Genomic DNA, 23,524 nt, shown 5'->3' on the forward strand with positions numbered 1-23,524 from the left:
AATTGGAAAAGAGCATGAGGACGCTTTCTTGAGTGATGGAAAATTGTTTTAATCCTTTCACTTATTGTTGCACTGGTGTCTGAATTTGTCAAAATGTACCAGGATGTCCTTATATTAATATTTGTGTTTTACTCTCATTAATTATAACTTAATAAAAAGAATTACTAAAAAGTACACAGTTAAATTGAATAAAAGATAGGAGTCATTTACAAATGTATGCTTGTGTTCCGTACAGCCCAATTTAAATATGAATCACACAAAAATAAGAAAAGACAGGAGCACACAGATGTGTGTAAGATACAGAGAATGTGAGAAGTGCTCAGTGACTGAAATGGGAAACATTGAAATTTGGCATCAAAATAAGCTCAGCTGCCGAGTGGGCTGAACACAACTGAGGATCAATACCAAGGAAGGTTGTAGACAAAGCTTTCTAAACGTACCTTCATATGCTGTTGAAATCATTCTGAGATCTGTGAGCTGCTATCACTTTCATAACTTGGGAAATGGGGCATTCATGAGACTCACAGTTGATCCTTTCATTTTGGCTTTCAACAGATTGGCCAGTTGGTGAATTGATTTTTTTTTTTTTGCCAAGCAAGCAGCCTGCTCCCCTCTTTGTGAGTGGGGTCCTGGGTGACCTGGCACTCCCCCTTTGGCAGAGTCACAGAGGGGAATTGGACACAGCACAGACACATGGGGTTCCCTGCACATGGAGTTTGCACTCCCTGTGAAACCCAGCTATGCACCACCCAGTCCTGCAGTTAATGGATCCCAATTAACTGGGTGCTTCTGGGTGTCCACTTTACCTATAAGTGGTAAAGAGGAATACAGGCTGGAGAAAAAGAAGGTGTTTGTTTAATATTCTGTAATATTTTACAAGAAAATAAATTGAGGAGCTCATAAATTTCTATCTAAGCCAAAGTATGGGATAGATGATACTAGCTGAATTCCTTCCTTAATCTACCCTGAGAGGACTCAACCACTGCTCTATACCCACAAATACGTAGTAGAGACTTATTTATAGCCTCTTTTCAATAATTCTACCAGTTGATTATCTTGAGGTCTAATGGAACAGTTTGGTGCATCTACTAACATTTTCCTTCAGTCGTTTGTTTACTTGGGTGTTTTAGAACTTGTTATCAATATTTTTTGTCCTCCAGAGAACACAGGCTTGGTGTCCAATGGAAATCAAGTCAAGATGACGTTATCAGCACGACTTATAAACTTGTAGAATCCCAGATCACTTAGGCAGGTTAAAGCTGTTGCCTGGAGAGACCACAGGGAAGATAAGATGCAGCAGAAATGCACTGGACTCAGGGCACAGCCCACCCCTGGCTTTCCCCTGTTCTTCTGAGGCAGTTAGTTTCTCCTCTGCACCTGCCCTGACACCAAGCCTGCCCTGGCCAAAATCTTCAACTGAAGATCTCATTGGAGATTAGAGGGACTTCCTGCCTCTTGCATAGCTGTAGGTAGCCTAGCAGTCACTGAAAACAGCTGCAACATCTGTATAATATTGGATCCAAGCCCTAAGTTTTCTTAACCCTTTCCCTCCCAGGGTGCACTGCTAGACCGCCCCCCCCCCCAACAGCCCTTTAGATCCCAGTGGACTACAGTGCCATCTTGTGGCCAATAGGTGAAGTTTCATCATTGTTTCTTCTGCAATGGCCCAAGGAATGCTGGGAAGTGAGCTGGGAGATTATTCCAGAAGAGCCATCCCCATCCGGCAGGTTTTATGATCAGCTTCCCTAAACCCTCTTCCCAACACTAGTTCTAACCCTGCTATTGCTTTGAGTTACCAAGCTTAATATCCACCCCTCATTCTGAATAAGTTTTATCGCATTGCTCCAGTTTATAGTCTTAAGTTTTCCTCCCTTAAAACTACCATGTAAAGAAAGAGGAACAGAATGAGAGGAATGAAGTATAATAATATTTGATTTTCAACAGGAAGAAAACACATATGTCGAAGTATAAAGAGATTATTTAATCTGAATCACTACAGATAAACAAAAATGTCCTCCAAAAATGACAATGTTACCCCAAAAGTATAGATCAGCAAAAGATGAAGTCAAATGTGTATTAATAAAAAGTAAAATTGAAATATACAAAAGGAGACCTCTTACAAGGCAACAAGCAACGGTGGAGGGAGTGGTACCTAATGCAGAAAATAAGGATGGACATAATTCAGACCAGCAAAGGGCCTACACAGGAAATGATCAACTTGTGCAATGCACATCCACTGATCTGAACAGCAAGGAGGGAAGAGATGATTCTGGAAGAGGCAGAGGGGCTGCAGGAGATGAGGACATGCTGGTGCAAAACAGTATCATAAGGAACCAAATCAACCAGGGGACTATGGATCACATAACTTTTCTTCCTCCTGTCCCCTATGACAGCTGTACTGGACAAAGGATTTGCACGAGCACCCTAAATAGATGCCCCTGGGATTTGCTCCTCCTTAGATTCCATGGATGAACTCCTAGTCCGTCCTTATTGGCAAGGTCTGAAGGAGATGTCATCTCTTCCTCCCCTTCAATCTCACAGTATTGGGGATTGGCACAGACCTGTCAATTGGCATCAGCCTCTCAATTAGCATTGACCTCTCTCATGACATGCTCACATGCCCTCTAACTGTCCCTTGAGTTTAGGGACGTGCTGGAGTCGGTGTGTATGACTCAGAAAAATCAAATAGGCATACTCTTCCCAGGTCTCTGTTCATTTCCACTAGACTGAAAATTAGATGTGGGCAATGAAACTTACCACCTTTATTATAGGATATGTAAGCGACTGCTTTGAAAACTATTGCTGTTTCTTTCACTGTCTCAGTTTATATATGAACAGGAAAAAAGGCACAATTTCTTAATGTAACCTAACCACAACAACCTCCCCAAGTGCCAAAAACAATATAACTACCAAGTGATTGCTCTCCTAATTGGTGAAATGGCAAAATAAAACAAACAAATAAACAAAAAAACCAAAAATTTTGTCAAATAGTTTAAAAGAGGCCCAGAATCCCAGTCCCTCTTATACTAACATCATTCTGGCCTCCCTCTACCTAAGGAACAGACACAGCCATTCCTGTACCCTGCACCTAGCAGGAAAGCCCTCCTGGAGCCTGTGCGGAACTGGCAAGGATGAGCCTTGGTGATTCTGCCCCAGAGCAGGGATACTCTGGGAGCTCTGGACAACCTCCAGGGACTGAGATGGAGAGCGGCCGTACTCAATCTTGGAGAGAAGAACACTTAAGGTGTCACCCTTTTGACCTCTCAGCCAAACGTAAAACCGGAGTCATTCCTGACTGGCATGGAGCTGCTTAGTTTCCAAAGAAGATTACTCCTTGTTTCAGGGTCTGTCGATACCAAGCAAGAATAGTGGGGCTGTAAGGGATTTACAACCCAGAGTCGCTACTTGCCCACCTCTGTTCCCAATGACTCTAGCATCTGAATATTCCACGCTAGGAAAGATAATTTGAAAATAAAACTTGTTCAGTGATACCTTTAGTTATATTCAAAATAGCTGTCAAGTTTCACACTGGCATGCTTGTAGGAGACACAGAGCTACAGAACAAGAGAATTTGGAGATTGAATAGAAATAGCAACAATCAAGGCCCCAGTAGATGATGGCTTCTAGGAGCAAGAGTAGAGGAGAGGTGAATTCTGAACCCTTTTGTCCCCACAAGACGTGGCATAACAAGGACATCAGAAAATAATCCAGTGATGTGCTGCTAAACTGGGTGTCTGTAAAGGTGGGGCATGCCTGGTAGCATTAACTAATTCCTGTTGTACCAGCATACCCATCGTGGCAATTTTCAAGCTGTCATTGTGGCTTCACTAAACTGGGACCTGGGAAGAGTATGTCTATTTGATTTTCCTGAGTCATACACGCTGGCTCCAGCACATCCCTAAACTCAAGAGCAAAGCCTTCAAAGTTCTTCAATGCTTCATACTCAACACACTAAAAATGAGGCAACAGCAACTAGGGCACACCTCATTATTTTCATGAGAGGATCAGAGTGTGTGATCCTGGGTCTTGGAAAGGACAAAAAGACATTTGTGCAGAGAAAGGATTTCTGAGTCCTCTGGAGCTGCTGAGATCACAGAGCAAATAGTTATGCTGGTTGGTTGGAGAACTGCTAGCCTCTGACTTGAAGTAATTGCATTGAAATGTGTCTCTTGCTCAACTGAGGACAGCAGGATCATTTCATTAGAGCAGAAACCCTGTTCCTTCCTATTCATTCATTAGTAACATCTGCCCTTTGCTCCTCTTGCGTGTTCATTCTCAGTATAAATCGGAAGCCCTGTTCGCTTTTGTTACATTTTCTTGCAGCACCGTTTACAACTGAGGACCGTGTTCTGTTCAGCCTCAGTGTCAGAGCTTGTCCACTGTTAGGACCAGGTGTCTCAGGGGTCATGTGGAGGAAGGTGGCAGCTGTTAGAGAAAAGGTCTAGGAAGTCAGGGAATTCCCATCTGTGCCCTGGCCTCACTAAGTCCCAGGAGACAGAGGGCACCTGAGCAATGAGCGATTTGATGATGGCAGAATGAAAAATGGGTCCAGAGCAACTCCAGTTAGGGACCATCATTCTCTGGGGAAAGAAATTTGGTGTCTGTAGCACCGCAATTTCTGATCAGTGGATTTGGAAGGACCATGATGCCCCTTCTAGCTATGAAAGGCTCAGGGCACCTCTATCATGGCTGCATCTGAAACACTGAGTCCCAGAATTGGAGAAGTCATCTGTTGCTGAGGACTCTCAGAAACCCATGATCCATGAACATATCAGCTCTGACAGTGCGTTCGATTTCACAGGTCCAAACTGCAGCATCACCCGCAGACAGGTGGAAGATTCTATTGCAATATAATCATTGTACTTCTGTTTGTAACAAGTACTATAGAACAATATATAATATGAAAAATAAAATGAAAAGGAATATAATCAAAAATATGATAAATAAAGCACTTCTTGAGTTAAGGGCCTCAGGAAAATTATTTCAAATCAAATGAGCTGAGCAACAATGAAAACTCTTAGCGTCTAGAAATTGGATTTCCTGTGAGGGAATCATGGCAGCGGGGGTGAATGCATGTTTCTGTCTATCAGGACAGCAGCAATGGCAAATGGAAACAAAATAAAGGATACATGTGGCTTCAGGAGGCAGAAGAAATGAAGTCTTATTGTTATCCTGATGGTATTATCAAGTAAGGACCACAAAAGTTGCAAAGTCTTTATTTCAAACAGGAAGAAAGGTTTGGTATTTTGTTGCAGAAGACTTCCCAGGTGACAGGGATAGAAGAGGATGTAGCCTCAGACGTTCCAGATGCCAGACACCCCAACACATGCGGGAGAAGAGGCCAGTTTCCTGCCCATGACAACCTCACGTACTTGGGCAGCACAGCAACCGCCAAGACCTCTAGAAAATGCATTCTGCCCTAAAGGCCAAGGCAAAGACATCCACACCTTGCTTGGAGCAGTGAGCTGGCTCTCGGGACTCCTAGAACGCATGGGCCGTGATTGTTTTCACCACCTACATTTGCAGTCACTGTTTCAGGAATGGATCTGTTGTCTCTTTCTACCCAAACGACAGCTGAGGTCCAAATCTGCTTCTTTCCCATGAAAAGTGAGGAGCAAGGAGAGGCCTCTGTTAAGGGTCTCTAGGAGCTGCCAGGAGGGAGAGGAGGAGGTTTGTGAGCAGGAAGGAGGCGACTGTGCCACACTGTGGCTGAGCTGCTGGCACAGAGATACACAGCAGAGTCCTGCTGCTCTGTGCGCTGGATCTTCAGAGTGGAGAAGGATCCCCCAGCCCTCTCTGCAGAGAACCGATCACTGGGCAGCCATGATTTGTCTAGTTGAGCTTCATACTGGAAGTAAGTCAGAAACTCTGGGCTCTGCTCCAGGGTCTGTCAGTACCAATACAGCATTTCATGACCCGAAATTGGATCACAACTGAAAGCTATATCCTGTCCCCTCTTTGTGACTTTGTACCTGGGAGACTGGGAGACTCCAGCACCTGTGTGATCTGTGAAAATAGAATTTGGCAACAGAATAAGGAAGAACATTTGTAGTCATATCATACACACACACACACACACACACACACACATGCACGCACACACACACACATGCCTACACACAGAGATAAAAGGAAACTAATTGGTGTTCTGAGGACTCACCTGTCCCTAGGAAACCCAGGAACACCCAGCAGAGGAGCCTGTTGCCCAGGGCAGGGTCAGACAGAATGGGGGCTTTATCAGATCAGTGTCACTGTGAGCAGGAGCAGAGGAGGAGGTATGTCCTTGTCTCCACAGGGCAGTTCCCAAGTGACATCACTTCCTTTCTCAATCTCCAGGACCTCAGGGTCACAGCGTTTATATCAGAATGCACTGGGGTGACACTCTGAACATTTATTAGCTCCCTTTTATCAACATCAATCCATGGCTCATTGCTTTGTGCTCCAGACTGTCTGGACCCAGAGGCCTCACACTGCATCTCTGAGTTCATCTCTTCATCCCATAGCTGCTCCTCTGTCTGCTGGGCATGTTCTCTAGGATGTGCCAACAGCGCCCCCTACACAGAGCAGCAAGGGGTGACCTCATTGTCTTTCCTGCAAGTCAGCGTCCCCTGTGACATTCCCATTCATCCCCAGCCTCCTTCATTCCCCCAGTTACATGTGCCCAATGGGATTCTCCCATCACATGGGTTCCCTCATGAGCTGCACCTCATGCCTTTCTTCCAGGATCATTTCCCACCTTTGTTAACTATAATTCAGAAAAGATACTTTGGTAGCAAACTCACAGCAGTTGGTTTTCATATTCCTCTTCTAAAAGTTTTTTTTTTAATAAATCTCACCTTAAATGAAGGAGAATGATAATTGAGCTAATGGTTATTTTTAACCACTATCTTGACTGACTGTGGTTCTCCATCTATTCCCATGGGAGGTATTTCTCTTTCCTTTCTGACTGCTTTCAAAATCTTCTCTTTGTCCCTCATGTTCTACAATTTCCCTATGACTTGACTACTTGTCTTACTAGAGATTCATTTTGATTCTGGAAACTCTGAATTTAGGTCTTTAAACACCTCTAAAAACTTCTCAGCTAACATATCATAAATATCATCTCATAACATTCTACCTATTTTATCTGGTTGAAACTTCAATTATATGCAAGAAAAAATGAGAAAAGTTTCACACATGTTCTAAAACATCTATTCTGTCTTCTCTGTTCTTTAACTTCTTTCATATTTCAGCTTTAATTTTCTGTGCTGCATTCTAGACACTTCTTCAGACCCATCTTTGACGTCTCTTTAGGAGCAGCTGTTTGACTTTGCATTTTGTTGTCAGTGATTGGACGACTCATTTCTAGAGTTGCTATTTGATAATTTTTATGAATGTGACTTGATGGTTTTGGACATCCTCTTTTTCTTTGTTTCAGGTCCCCCTTGGGTTCATTTAATGCAGTTCTCCAAACATTAATATCTGATAATGTCAAAATTTCAAGTATTTGGGTTTGCACTTCAAACTTTTGTTGTTTGTGCTCATACTTCCTCCTTGCTATGTCCAAATATTCTTCATACTGGGAATCTATTTGTTCAATGACAGTCTGTGAAATTCCAGAGAGGCCCGGACTGAGAGTGCAGTAAGAGTCTGTCATTTTCGCAGGCATCTCCAGTCTAACTCACAAGTATATGGGGCCAAGAACTGTCTGCTGCACTCTGGGCTGCCAAATACACCCACGACCTAGGTTTGAAGGGTCAAAAATACTCCCTGGACAGTTGCAAGGAAGGACTCAGAATAGAATTCAAATTTTCTAATTCTTTTTAGTGAAACTCTTCATAAATAAATCCCTTTAAGCCGTGTAATCATCATGACATTTTCTTCCAAGGGAAAATTTTATATATATGTATATGTATGTATATATACGTATACTTATATATATATAAAACCTCTGGGTGGAGGGAGACTTCAGACACAGGATTAAAAGAAAGTTAGTAGCCAGGGTCTGGAACATTTACATACAAAATTGTGTCCACATTCACACCTGGGCAGCAAAGGTGTCCTGGAAAGGAGTCCAGGGACCATGGCAGGTTGAGACCTTGTGTGATCCGATGTCTTAATCTGGGAGAATCTATCCTGTGCTTGGTTGTGTTAAGTCAACATTGCAAAGGCCAGAGTCTGCCTTTTCCAGAGTGCCATTTCTCTTATTCTGGGTTAGAGATGGTCATGTACACACACACACACACATAGACACAAACACACTCATATGCCTCTCTGTATACCTTTGTGTGTATGTATACACACACACACACACACACACACTCTCACACACACATTTAATATAGAAATTGCCAAACCTATGGACATTCCTACTTATTTCCTTTTTTCTCAAACCCAAAACTTCAAAAAATAACGTAGATATCAGAATTGTATTTGGAGATTTCACACTCTTTCAAATCACAAAGCATAACATATTTCAAATTGGAAATTCCCATACCAACTGACAAACGGGCTTGAAGAAACAAACACTCTTATGCTCGCTCAATAGGAGAATACTAGTCTGTATACCCACAGAAAACCATCTCAGGCACAGAGTGACTTATTAACACTCATCTATTCTGTGCCCTGGACTGGGTAACCGGGAACTTCTGTATGAAAACACTAGGACCTGAAGTTCTGGCATCAAGGATTTGTTTTACTATTGTCCAATGTAAGACACTGATGGGAGCAAAATACTCGGTTTACTGTTTAGGTCCAACTTGTACAAAGTAAAATTAATATTGTTTACTCTAAAATCATGTGTTGTCCTTTGAGTACATTATAAGGGGGTCACATAAATCATGAGTTAAACCTACTGGGTTAGACTGGGCCAGGGGAAGAAAGAGATTTTCTGCAAAGGCCAAGTTTCAAGGGTTAGTCAATGTGGTGCAGGAAGGAGGCTGGTATGTGAAGTATTTTTCCCTGTTAGATGATGCTGGGATGTGTGATATCCTGGGTACTCAGCAGATCTGGGGAAAGGGAGGTGAGGCGCGTAATACCAGGGACTGAATGTTGTCAGTAGGACTGTCCTGGAAAATTGTCTTTCAACCATCTGAGACATGTTTTGGGCTCTTTTGCCCTCTCTGCTCTGTCCTGTTGGGCCTACGTCTCTACATGGGGAGAAGGCATCGCTATAGCATAATATTCTCGCCATCTTCACGGAAATGCAGGGCAATTTCTGCAGATCTGAGGATTTCACTTTGTGTGGCCATCAAATCATTGAGCTGATCTGCTACGAATTCATGAGGCACATTTCTGACCTGCAGAGCCCAAAGGGTGAGCAGAGCACTTGCTTTAGGTATAACAGAACTGGGTCCAGGAAGGCAGCTAGAGGGGAGATTCCCTCCCACTGCCTCCATGGGTCGCAGTGGTGTGACCGGGGGTCTGATGTCCATGTAACTCCAGCAGGATGGAAGCTCAGGAAGGAGATAGAAGCAGGAGGCAGAGCCCTGCCTCGGGGTGGAGGGAGACTGCAGGCAGAGCATTAAAAGGAATGTGAGTAGCCAGGGCCTGGAACATGTACATACAAATTGTGTCCACATTCACCGGAGCAGCACAGGTGTCCCCAGGTGAGGAGTACAGGGACTGTGGCAGGCTGAGACAGTGTGTGATCCGTTGTCTTAATCTGGGAGAATGTATCATGTGCTGGACTGTGTTAAATCAACTTTGCAAAGGCAAGAGTCTGCCTTTCCCATGCCATTTCTCTTATCATGCTGGGTTAGAGATGGTCAGGGATTCATTTGTGTAACATTTGGAAGACAGATGTAAAACCGTGACTATTTCACTTGGCAGGTCATTGTGCTCAGACAGTGAGAGTCAGTGACCAGCAGATACATCCAACAGACCTAGGAAACCCTGTTCCTTCTGCACCCTGTGTCCAGTTCATCTTCCCAAATGTTGGCCAAAAGCAGCCAGTCTGGCCCCTGTATTTGGCAGTGCACCCACGGGGTGACCCCCACACAGAGGCAACAGCTTTTCCAGAAAGAGATTTTCTTGGAATTTTCCCGTGCTGCTGGGTCAAGGTCCCACTGCATGGCCTGGCATGCGCTGACCCTCTCATATCCCTGCCACACCAGCCCATCCTGCCCAGAGCTCCAGGAGCCCTGGATACTAACTGGCTCCCTAACCTTTTGACTTCTTCCTCCAGACCTTCTCTTCCTCAGCTCCTCCTACATATGCACAAGGTCTAATTCTGATCATTAATCTGTTACACTCTCAAACATATAGTGGCTCTGTTTTATTGACACAAGCCTAATGGAGATTTTCTTACTAGAAGTGGTTTCAAGGAACAACTTTTAAGGATTGAATTCTAGAAGTGGATCTCTGATCTGTTTAGAATTGATGTGGGGAAAGATCTGAAGGAGATCACACAGGCCTGGAGGAGATCTGGTGCTGCAGCCACAAGAGGAAGCCTTGAACCAGGTGTGGCCACCATGATAGTGATTCCCCATCAATTTCTAAGACCCACCTGAGCCCGGCAATCAAAGGGTGGGCTTTCTTGGACTTAATGCTAGATCTCTGCCAGGTTACAACAGATGTAGCATGTTCCTGTTACTGATTCGTCCACCTACTCATCACTCACTCAGCCTGTCATTCACTCATCCGTTCTCTGTGAAATGGGTTTCTCTATGTGCCAGGCACCAAGGTTGGTAAATTCAGCAGGCACAGCCTTAGCTCTCATGGGCTTAAAAATTGGGTGGGAAGCAAAAATAAACAGACAAGTGTGTGAGAAAGCCCAACCGTGCTAAAGGTTAGTAACAGACACATGCTTCTCTGAGAGCTCCTGAGAGGAAAATTGATCTCAGCGGGGAGGCGAGGGAGTGCTTCCTGCAGGAGGGGCTGTTCATGCTGAGATCTGAAGCACAGGTAGGAGTTGACCACTGCAGAAAGGAAGCCTCCAGCCCAGGGCAGAGCAAATAGCCTTTGAAGTTTCTGTGATGGGAAGGAAGGAGGCACAGAAGAGGGGCTCCCCTCATGGCTGCGGTAGAGAGGGGCAGGGAGGTAAGGGGAGGAGAAACCCAACAAGGCCTTGGGGGGGTGACAGCAGGCCCGAAGGTGGGCCACAGGAGAGACCACGTGAGGGTGGGGACTGGGGGAAACCCTAGAGAGAGGAAGCAACACAGTCTCCAGGAAGAGACGCTGGTCAGGATGGGTCTGAAATACAAATCCTGTTTCAGGATTTTGACTCAGGGCCAAAAAAAAGTGAGAAAAAAAGTGAGAGCTGAGGAAGCCCTGGCCCCACCCCAAAAGGACAGCTTAGAGGAAACAGCAGGGAAAGCAACAAAGGAGACATCTGAGGGACTGCGACCGTCTAGGCCTGGCTGAGACTGCCTGCAGAGGCACCCGGCACAGACCCAGGTTCACACTGCCTGGGCCACTCGGGGTTCCAAGGTTCCTGGTGCAGAGACTCTGCCCAGGGCATCCCTGAGTTTTGGGTGGGGGAGGAGGGAAGAGCCTCCTGCCTTTATGTGCAGAGAGGAGATGGCCTTGCAGCACTGTGGAGTCACTGCTGGCACAGAAGTACACAGATGTCTGGGAGGGAGCAGCTGACTCCAGCCTGAGCAGGAAATCCTCTCTGTTTGATCTGGAGACATTGTAGCCATCGGGGACTTCTCCTTTGTCAGTGGTACCTTTATCAACTGAGTAATGAATCAACCTCAGCCCCATGCCTGGGTCTTGTCGATACCAGTACATGTAGTAATGGTTCATATCCTGGGCACACTGTAGCATCGTGCTCTGTCCTGTCTTCAGGACCTGGAATTTTGGGGTCTGAGTGACACCAGCAGTCACTGAATCTGCAAAGAAGGAGAACAAATCCAATGCTGCAGCCCCAGTGGGAAAGCTCTGGGCCTTGATATCCACGTAGGGGCCCTTCCCAGGACCCACCTGCCCACAGGAGACAAAAGGCGGCACAGCACAGGAGGCCAATGCTCATGGCAGGTGCTGCAGGATGGAGGAGTCTTCTGGGTCTGTGTGTTGATGAACGGGGAACAGGGCTCTCAAGGGAGTCATTCTGAGACCTCCTTCTCCCTGCCTGGGCCCCAGTGCCTTCCTGTCAGGAGAGGCCACGCCTCTGCTCCAGATAGTCAAATTCAAAATAAATGCACTAGTGAACAGCTGAGAATGAGAAGAACACATTTGTCTGAAATAAAACAAGTCTACAAGATTTTCACGACATTTTGTAAACAGTTTGTAACTCAATGTAAATTTTATTTCTTCAATGATTATAATTAATATCCTGGCATTTGTTATCTACATAGTGCTGTAGTCTAGACTCTTAGGGAAACTCCTCATGTCTTCCTGGTGTTTTTGATTCCTGTATCCCAAGTACTCCTGCAAGTTTCCTTTTCTAATTTACTTAATTGACCATAATCCTATTTAAAAATCCTTTGTCTATATTGGTTTTCTCTGTTATCAGGTCTCCAAATCCCAGGGGCAGGATCATCAACATTGGAGGAGTCGTTTTGCTCTGCTTCTTGTCAACTCACTGACAGACAGGACTCCTGACAAGCCCAGCTGAGCACCTTCAGCTCCACCCAGGACTCTTGATTTCCATGCCTGGGGTGAGACCACAGCAGGTAGAACCACCTCACACTGCTGACCATCCTCTCCGTGTGGATGATGGTGGTCACCTAGCACTGCCTATGACCTATAGGGACAAAGATGGCCTGATGTGTGAGGGACTTGGGGAGAAAGGGAAGACTTTAGGGTAAGGAAGAATGCTCTGTTTTTATTTGAGATGTCATGTTTCATAGGGAGTACCCCTTCATGCAAGATTCCTGCCATTTATTTAGTAATATATAAAAAGGAGCTCAAATAACATATCTTGGTGCACAGAGCCCCACAGTTAGTAGGATGCCACATTTGGTATAACGTTGTCATGTTCTTCAAATTCTTAACAATGTTTGAACAAAGGGAATGCCAATAGGTTGTATGGCTGGTTCTGAGTACATAGTTTTGTTTTATATTCTGCTCACATCCCCAGGTACTGTTTTTCTTTTTAGCACAAGCACATGACCAGGGTCTGGGTCACTCAGCATCAATGAGACTTTGGAGAGAAGAATACAGAAGTTAAAGTCACAGCAAAGGACCACCTGATGCTGTTATCCAGGTGGAGTCCAACAAGCCTGTGAGTGTGTGCCATATATGTGCCCAGGATTTCTCGGGTCCAGAAAACAGAGGACACACAGCAAAAGAGCTTGGTGCCCGGGCGGGGCCAGAACAGAAAGGGGGATTTTCTAGCTCAGGGCTCAGGTTTTATGAGTTGGACGCTTGGAGTCAAGGAAGAGAGAGCCCTTCTCCCAATGTGACATTATCTCTCAGTGGAGTCCCCATTGCCCATGGTTTGCTTGGCCCCAGTGCACTCTATGTGCTCAGGAAGCAGAGCTAAATCACAGCCGAGCGTTGTCTGATGGAAACTCAAAATAATGTTCTTAGAGATGATTAATTTTTGTCAGAATATCATTATAAAGTAATTTCAGTGAATGAGCGTATGAGAAAAAATAATGAAAACGAATGAACAAATTATGTGGAAGCAGCCTCTTCCAGCTGGGAAAAGTTTTGGTGTCATTCTGTCATCTTGTCTCTCTCCACAGGATTGTCCCTAACATGAATCAGGTATCTCTCAGGGTTGTGAAAGTGTTCAAAACCCTTCTAAAGCCATAAATACCTTTAAAAAAATTTTTTTTAAATTTTACTTCAAGTTCTGGGATACATGTGCAGAATGTGCAGGTTTGTTACATAGGTATACATGCACCATGGTGGTTTGCTGCACCTATCAACCCATCATCTAGATTTTAAGCTCCCCATGCATTAGGTATTCATCCTGATGCTCTCCCTCCACTCGCCCCCACCCCTCTGACAGACTCTGGTATGTGATGTTCCCCTCCCTGTGTCCATGTGTTCTCATTGTTCAATTCCCACTTATGAGTGAGAACATGCAGTGTTTGGTTTTCTGGTCCTGTATTAGTTTGCTGAGAATGATGGCTTTGAGCTTCATCCATGTGCCTGCAAAGGACACGATCTCATTCTATCTTATGGCTGCATAGAATTCTATGAAGTATATGTGCCACATTTTCTTTATCCAGTCTATCATTGATGGGCATACCCATAAATATCTTTAGAAGCACCTCTCTCTCTTGAATATTTACCTGTGTATTAGAGTGGAAGTGTTTTAATAGTTAGAAATTGTACATTTCCATTAAAAATATTCCTGAGCAAACTATTCTCTGGTGATAAATATCACTGGTTGTCAGGGATGGAGAGAGGCATTCCAGAGGGGAGTGAGGAAACTCTCTGTGTGATCAAAATGTTTGACATCTTAATAGGGGTAGGGATTAGAAGAGTCTACACATATATGTTGCTCAAAAATCACATATCTGTTCATTTAAAATGTGTAATGTTATGTATATATTAATAAAGTTGATTTTTAAATATCTGAGGAGATATTTATGCTACCTTCTTTAGTTAATTTCATGTAAGGAATCATCAGGTACATATATTTCCACTTCTGTGACTTCTAAGTTCTCAGTTTAAGATTTCCAGGCAGAATGTATCTGAATCTGCCTTTGTGTATAGCGAAGGTTGAAGAGAGTGTCTGAGATTAACAAAGGGAATCAAGATATTTAGATTCCTATTATAGGCTAGATATTTTATAATACTAAGATCTGTATGCAGTCCTGTAGGTGGACTGTATTAGTCTCATTTTATAGATTAACAAAATAAAAAACAAACTTAGCCGAACCTGTCAAGAGCTGGTCTCAGGTAGTGACGGGCTGGTGTTAGAATGGGAGTCAGGGCTGGGTGCCATGGCATCCCTTCAGAGTCCTTTCCCTACCCTGTCTTCAGAGTAATCTCATCTCTGTCTATGATGTTATTGGAGCCAGTGGGTCTCAAAGGGATGTAGGAAGCAAATACTCTGATTTTAAGAAGTAGGCATCTCTCTTTATGAAAATGCCTCATAGCACCGAGCTATGAACAAAGGGCTTAGAAACTGACAAGTCAGAGTTGGACCCCGAGTACTACATCCTAATAGCCATTTAATGTGATTATGTTATTTAACCTATGGGTCAATTCCCTCCTCTCTGTAAAATGAGAATAGCATTTGTGTCTTAAAGCTTTTTCTGACAGGTGAACTACTAATTAATTGAAATTTTGCAAATGAAGGATTTCTATTTTGTGTATAGTAAAATGAAAATAGAGGATGGAATTATGATTTTTTTTCTGGGTCTTCTCCATGCAGCATAATTGAACCATTGATTTACTCAGAGCTTGCAGCTCTGCAAATGACCCTGCCACTCACATAACACATGGTTTTATAGAAACAGTCAAATACTATACGTTTAATACCTCAGACCTTAAATGTGGTATATACACACAAGGAAATAATGTCAAAAAAGAAGAAAATCTAGCCATATGTGGCATTGTGGATGAACCTGGAGGACATTGTAGAAAGTAAGTCAGGCACGGAGAGACAAATACTGCACCACTCTGCTTTTATGAGGCAACCTAAATTGTCAGGCTCATGCAAGTACAACTAAAACATTGGCTTCCGAGGATTAGGGGTTGAGGGAAATGGGGAGTTGCTATCAAGAGGAATAAAATTCCATTAGGCAGGATGAGGAAGTTCTAGAGATCTACTGTACAGCCTTGTGTCTGCAGACTACGATACTGTACTGTATGATTAAAAGCCAGTTAAGAGGATAGCTCTCATGTTAAATGTTCTCACTATTTTTTTTTTTAAGTTGGTAAAAGGAGGTAGGTAACTAAAGAGACAGATTTTTAAAACAAGAACATTTGTTTAAGTCAGAAACATTAAAGTACTTTGAATTAACAAAATAATTTATAAACAAATTTCAGAATAATTCAATAAATAAATTTTAATATTAATTGCCTTAATACTGTCGAACGCAAGAAACGTACTTTCTTCATTTAAAAAAATGTCTTGTCTGGTTTTTTATTTTATTTTATTTTTTGTTTCATTTTGAAATTTATGTGACACAATCTCTTGTGCAAAGCAGGGGCCTTAAAATGTTTATGAAATCAATAAATTAACTAATGAATAACTATTATTTGTGTTTTTTCCCCTCATGATAAATTACATCAGGTGCAGGAAAACTACACTTTCCTTGAAAAGCATCCCATTTCCTTGGCTGTTCACTGAGAAAACTCTTTCTTCACAGCCTTCATAAAAGAGATCACAGGGCCTCATTCATAGGACAGTCCTGGTGCAGAAAATTGCACCCCTCTCTTTTGCCACAATGAAAGATGAATGAATATGTTCAGCCTGGAAGTTATATGTTCCTTGGACTTTTCAGCAAAGAGTATAATGATCACATATGATGAACGACTTTCTCCTCCTGCTAATGGAGACCTGGAAAGGGAAGACTATATGAGAGAACAAATCTGCAGCGTGGGAATGGGGATAGTATTGGAGGAACAGACTTCAGCCAGTTATCTTCTTTTCAGTTAACTATTTATGGATGCATGTTAGATGTACATATTTTTTAGGTAGATGTGATCACTGGTACATTCATAAAATCGAATCATGGTAACTGGGATAGGCATCACCTTAAGTGTTTGTCTTTTCTTTACCTCAGGAACATTTGAATGATTCTCTCCTAGTATTTTGAAATGCAGAATTGGTTGATGTTGACCGTAGTCATGCTACTACTGATCTACCCAACGCCAGGCCTGGTTTCTTCCACCTAAGGGTATATGAGGCCCAGGAAATCTGTTTCAGTCAAATGTGTAAACAGGTAAAATAATACTTATTTTGCATGATTTCTGTCAGAACCAAAACAAATCTCATACAGAAGCAGCAGAGGGTACCTGGGAGACGCCTGTCAGATCACCAGATCCTGAGGCCCTCTGGCTGCTAACATCCCATCCATGGTCTTTTTCTGAGTGGGGGCAGGAATGTTTTGGCATTTTCATAGTAAACTTGCCTTTCCACTTGCCTCCTCTGCAGGCCATCCCTTGCCCACTGTACCCTTAGGCAGGTCCCCGGCTCTGCTACCCCATGTACCATTCCTGAAACTAAAGGTGGGGCAGGTAGAGCACAGCGTCCACATGCCTGTGTTATACCTTACCCTGCCCACCACTGTCCCTGCCCTGACACTGATTCCCAAGCCCTTGATGCCCCAGTCCCTTCACCCTCCCTGGCCAGACAGACACAGAGACTTCCCTCATTGGCACAAACTGAGGCCTCTCGCACCCCTACCCTTCCCTGGACAGTAAGGAGGCTGTGTGTAACTCAGAACCCACTCTGAACTCAAAAGGCCCCCACCTGATGTTAGCAAGTATCCAGGCCTTCCCTTCAGTCTTCCTGTTCTGGGTCACCTGCCCTCCACTCCCCAGGGTTTCCTGCAGCATTGCAGAGACACAGCACCTCCAAGTGGCTATAGATCCATACTCTCAGAGATTCCCACCTTCTGACCTGATGAGCTCTGATTGTTCAAGTCAGTAACAGAGACCCCTGCACCCCGCTCCTGCAACCCCCGACCTCTCACATACACCCTCTCTAAGCTTTCTCAGATAAGCCGATTTAGGGTTAATCTTCAAATCCTCCCTTAGCCAGCAGAGACAATAGGGTACATTAACCAAGATTTTGATTGAAAAATTAATAGTTGTTACATCATTGCAATTCATACAAGAAGATGGAAGAGAGGAGCCTGAATAAGACAGGGCATACAATTAAGCAGTGTGAAGATATCCAGCAGAATGATCTTGGAAAAATATTTAATATCTCCTTTGATTTATAAGACACATGTTGTCTTCACATTTAGTATTTAAAGTCATTATTACAAAATTTTAAATAGTGCATTTTATAAAGGGAGTTTTTAGGTTTTACATATTTAGTTCTGAATTTATAAAAAGTCTTGAAATAAGCAACCCATCAGCTATAACCTAGGCAGATTGAGTGGTGTGACATTTCCCACCACTCCCCAGAAGTGCCTATGAGCTCCCTCAGTGACCCAGCGCCTCTTAGTAATGCAATCCAAAGAGAAACTATTTTCATGTGGATGAATCTCCATGAGAAAACACAGGCACACACACACATACACACACAACCACCCACATACACACACTCACACACGTACATGCACAGTATCTTCTTATTTCAACATGTTAAGATTCTGTTACTGAGCACAGAAAATTTTTCTTTCAGTATTTAAGGTTGAAGTCTGAGCTGCACCCTGATGATGTTCCCGTACTCATGAGGATGTGGTTTTGGAAAAGTGTGGTTGTGGTGAGGAATTTCTTTTTCTGGATCATGGGACTGGATAAATATTATTATAACATATATTTCTCTGTTCCAAAAGGACATTTGCGAATTCCAGCTTTAGATACTGTGTAGCACTGGTCATTATCCTGACTGGGAAAACACATTTGCTCAGACTACTGCAGAAGTTGTATAGAAACTGAGACTAACCATAATCACTCTCCATTATATTTCAGGTAAAAGGAGCCTCTTTGGAAGGGAAAACAGTTAGTAATATGTAATATTTCAGAGCTCTGTATAAGTGAACACTAATTTATTCATTTCATAAACATCGAATAGTCTTTATTATGTACCTGAATTTTCCTATGAATGTAAAGGAAAGCAAATGATAAACTACAGTGCCAGGAATGTCAGGGTAAGAAGCAAGGAGGAAGGCAGAAGTGAGTCAGTCCTCGATAGATGAGCAGTGTCTGGCCCTGTCTGGTGAGAATACAGTTTGTTCCAGACTGTGGAAAGAGTGAGCGCAAATGCTCAGGATGTAAAAGCCTGTAAAAACTCTAGAGTCTGTGATTTCCTAACCTGCTGTATTTCCTGCACAACCATACTTCCCTTTCCCTGAACAGATGAACTTTAGAAGACATGAGCCCCTGGAAAGTCAGGTGAGCTGGGTCAGAGGCTCTGGAAGCTTCAAACTTCTTCATTGCTTATACTATCTGGCAGTATTTAATTTAATTGTTTAATCCCATTCTTGTCAAATGCTAATTTTTTTAAAATAATGTTTTTAAAGTAATCATTTATTTTGTCATTTTTGTAACACTCAGCACTGTCAATCAGGGTTTTTAATCAGCATGAGATGAGCCCATAATTTCACAGAACTTCAATATTATTCCATCTCAGCAAAGACGTGTGCCAATTTCCTCATTATGTATAGCTTGGGTCATGTGCATAATTTCCTTTGGTTGTTAAAAATATTAAAAAGAAATGGCGGACCTCGATATTATCTTTGAAAACCTTGGGTTAGGGAATGCTACCCTAGCCAGTTCTCAATTCCTAGCCTCTTTCTCTGTCTTTCCACCTCTGATCCCCTGATTCCCCTGGAGCTGTTCCAGCCAAAGATTCTAAAGCTAAATTGAAATTACCAGATGATTTTTACTGTTTCTTACACCGTCTATCTGTCGTCCAGCCCAGGACAGCAGCTCTAAACAACTTTGTTTTGCACTCGCCTCTTTAAATCTATTTATGGATTCGCTGCTCCAAAACATGTGCTTTTAATACCTTCCTTGTCAGTTATACAACGTTAGGATTAATGAATAAAATGTCAACAAAGTCCCAATCCGCAGAAAGCGCGAAGCTGAGAAAGATATGCATTTATTCAGTACATATTTACTGCAAACACGGAAGCAACTCTTAAAAAGATTGTAGGTTAAAAATCTCCCTGAGAGTGAAAAGGTTAAGAATATGAGAAGCAAAACCAATGTAACAATGGTCTGCATGATGAGTAGTCACTAAGAATGATGGCAGGATCAGCAGCAGACAGGAGGACTGAATGAGAAGAGAGTTCTGAAGGGAAAGCAGCAAGCGCAGCAATGAAGGGTCGTGTTCTAATGTCATGCGTGTAAAGGAGCTGGGCTTCAAAGGAGGAAGGAAAATGATCTGGAGGCAGCGGGGAGAAGCCCAATGAGCAAGGAAGACACAAAAACAAGATAGAAACACAGAGTAGGCCTCTCGATCTACGTTATATTAAAAAAAGCATCCTGAATTTCATTCTGCCCCGTTCTCATCCTTAAAATCTTGGCCTCTAAATGACAAAACTAGGACAATGACAAGTGAAATCTGTATATGGAAGAACTCGGGGAAACCCAAATAGTCTTGGGCACTCAAAATACAGGCATATTTTGCAACACTTGCCAATGATTCACTGATAGGGGTTAAGAAGTAATCAGTATGTAAATACTGCTATGGAAGAAAGACTTGATAACTCTTCAGAATGAATTGCAAGTGTTGTGTGGAAATGTGTGGCATAAACCAGAAAAAAAACTACAGATTTGGGCATTCAGGAGACAGCATCAGGGAGAAAACGGGGCGAAGGAAGACCGGCCAGGCCTGTGTTTTCTTTTAAATTACGTGTGTGTGTGTGTGTGTGTGTGTGTGTGTGTGAATAGGGGTCTTACTCTGTTGCCCAGGCAGGAGTGCAGTGCCATGATCATGGCTCACTGCAGCCTCGACCTTCAGCACTCAAGCGATCCTCTCAACTCAGCCTCCTGAGTAGCTAAGACTGCCATACCTGGCTAATTTAAAAATATATATTTTTTTAGGGACAAAATGTCACGTTTCCCAACCTAGTCTTGAACTCCTCACCTCAAGTGATCCTCCCACCTCGGCCTCCCAAAGTGCTGAGATTACAAGCATGAGCCACAACTCCCAGCCCCGTGTGCTTTTAGACACCCTGTGTTTATTCATATTGCTACTTCCAGAACAGGCAGTGGAGGAGATCTCATCAATGTCTTGTGAGTGCACACAGGCCTTTAGCTATCACCTGGCTTGCTTTATGCAAGATAGAAGCAAATGAATCCTGGTAGTCCAAGAGGGGTAGCTTACTTCTAATGTATTAAACTGCCTGTATTACCCACATTGAAGATCCCTTTAAGTGTAATGTAAAAATCTATATATAAATGTTATATTGAAATTAGAATAAAGAAATTTCCACAATCACAGAAAAGAACTTTATTTCACAATAAAGAGTACTTGAGGGGGAAATTTCTGTTCACAGGTTAGAGTGAGAGAAGTGGGCAGAGTAGTTCTGAAGACATAGCCATTCTCAAGACCTCCCACCTTTTGAATGGATGGAGGGTGACAAATGATAGAAGGCAGGGAAACCTGCTGCATCAATGGTTAAGGTTTATCCTACCTGTGTGTGAGTTCTGACTCCATATACAATCTGCAAAACACATTTTCTACATTATCTCCTACACAAGATTTTGTATGTTAAAATTGTACCATCTTCTGTCTTTGCTGTGCTCCAAACCCACTTAAATATTCTTGTGAGGAGGGAGGAGCAGGAAAGACTTTGCTCAGGACTGCTGGGAGCTGTGGGGAGAAGAGGAAGCACCAGGGTTTCTGCACAGGGAGGGGGCGATTCTGCAACGCTGTGGCTAAGCGGCTTGCACAGATGTACACGGCTGAGTCCCCCTGCTCTGCAGGTTGAATCTTCAGAGTAGAGAATGATCCATCAGGCCTCTCAGCTGAGAATCGATCCTTGGGCATCTGTTCGTCATCTATAATAGATCGGCTACGGAAGTAACTCAGCAGTTCCAGTCCCTGCACCAAGGTCTGTCTGTACCAGTAAAGGAGATTGTGGCCTAAAATTGGCTCACATCTCAGAGTCACTGCTTGTCCCATTTCTGTCACCTCATGCTTGGGTGACTGAATAATGCCAGCGTCTGTGCATGCTATAAAAGAAGGCAAAAATAGGAAACAGAATAAGGAAAATAGAAGTAGTCATCTATACAGAGGCCCAGCATGAGGATGATAAATATGTGAGGACTCACTGACTACCAGGATACAAAGGGACACACAGAGGGTCCAGGAGTCCATGGCGGCGTGAGAGCAGGTGTGGCACATTCCAGACCAGGGTTCTTATGCACATAAGCCAAAAAAAAAAAAAGATACTTTGGGACATTTTACCTCCACACCTGTCAGTGACATCACTGAATGGGCCACCACCCCCAACTTGAAAACTCCTTTAAGCAGAGGTTACATTTTTGGGAGATGAATCAGGCAGGACTGAACTCAACTGTAATTGATCTGAGATACAGATGCACACTTGCAGAGGCTCCCAGTAGATTTTTTTTGATATTATCAATTCATAGTACCTTCTCCAGAACATGCCTTACCTAGGAGCTTGCCAACTGCAACCATTTGCACCTCAGACTCCAACTGTTTAAAGATGAACTCATTGTCTTATTGCAAGCCAGCTTCTCGGCCAACTCTCCTATTCCTCTCACTGGTGGCCCTGTGCTCCTAGTCCTTTATATGAACTTAAATGAGTTAGAAGTTAGCATCTTACCCAGGAAGAGCAAGCATGTCAACTGCGTTGTTAAAATTACAGGAGCCAAGTTGGTATCCCGAAAGCTCATTAGATTTCAAAGTTTTTCTTTGCAGTGAAAGGCCTCTCTTGAGTTTTTTGATCCTTGAACTTTAGTAAGTTTGCAAAACCCAGAGCACAGAATCTCTCACATTCTCTGTGCACACAATAAATCAGGAAGAAGACTGTCTTTTTCACACAGATTTGGAAATTAAATCTTCCAAAGTTGACTTATATCTTATTTTTACCTCTAGCAAAGCTCAGCATTTCTTACTCTTTGCACCTGTCCTTTTCCTTATAAAACAGTCTTGCATCTCACTAACAAACTTCCTCTCAGGGTGTAGAGTGTACAGAGCTGAGAGTAGCCTCCACTTTGTGGATTGGTCAACTAGGTTATTTATTTGGTAACAACACAGAAGGAGTAGTTTAAGGGCACATTTTTGCTGTTGGCACAGAGGCATACCGCTGAGTCATGGGCACTTGTTGATCATAAGGAGAAAACAGCTTACAGACAAGCTTGTATGACCTGTGGTGTCTGTTTTCTTATGGGCTCCATCCCTTTGTTGTGTGTCTTAGATCCAGAATGCAAAATGGTGGTCATCAATCGGTTTTCAAGGTCCCCACTATGTTTTCCAGCCTGTTACCAGGTGCCTAGGTTTGGGAGGCAGTGTGATGGCCCTTCAAGCATGCCCAGGCCTAATCCCTGGAACCTGTGAATGTGTTAAATTACCTGATAGAGGGGAATTAAAGTTCCAAGTGAAGTGAGGTTGCCAATCAACTGACCTTAATAGAGGGAGAGTGGCCTGGATTTTCCAGGTGGCCCCAGTATAATCACGAGGGTCTTAAAATGTGGAAGAGGGAGGATGAAGAGTGAGCATCAGAGTGATGCCGAGTGAGCAAAGGCTCAGCCAGTCCTTGTTGGCTTTGAAGATTGAATGGGGCCATAAGCCAAGGAATGGTGGTGGCCTCTAGAAGCTGAAAACAGGAGAAAAACAGTGCTCCCCTAGAGCTTTGGGGATGAATACAGCCCTGCCAACACCTGGATTTTAGCCCAGTAACATCCATTTTGGATTTCTGACCTCCAGAACGGTAAGGTAATATTTGTGTTATTGTAAGCCACCAAGTTACTGGTAATTCATTACAGCAGCAATAGAAAATTAGTACCTTATAGTAGCCATGGGACTCATGGGAGGGAGAGG

The 23,524-nt window shown here is 43.3% G+C and overlaps 1 long non-coding RNA gene across 1 annotated transcript in view; it reads left to right on the plus strand.

Annotated features, from left to right (window-relative positions):
* The window catches only part of LOC144578432 (uncharacterized), an 88,152-nt gene extending 72,729 nt beyond the window's left edge, over window positions 1-15,423 (plus strand). Inside the window, exon 2 of the long non-coding RNA XR_013524198.1 lies at window positions 12,437-15,423. This is a non-coding gene — a long non-coding RNA (uncharacterized LOC144578432). The remainder of the gene's footprint in view (window positions 1-12,436) is intronic.
* The last annotated feature ends 8,101 nt before the right edge of the window (window positions 15,424-23,524 follow it).

The sequence above is a fragment of the Callithrix jacchus genome, chromosome 11 (assembly GCF_049354715.1).
Source record: "Callithrix jacchus isolate 240 chromosome 11, calJac240_pri, whole genome shotgun sequence".
NCBI lineage: Eukaryota > Metazoa > Chordata > Mammalia > Primates > Cebidae > Callithrix > Callithrix jacchus.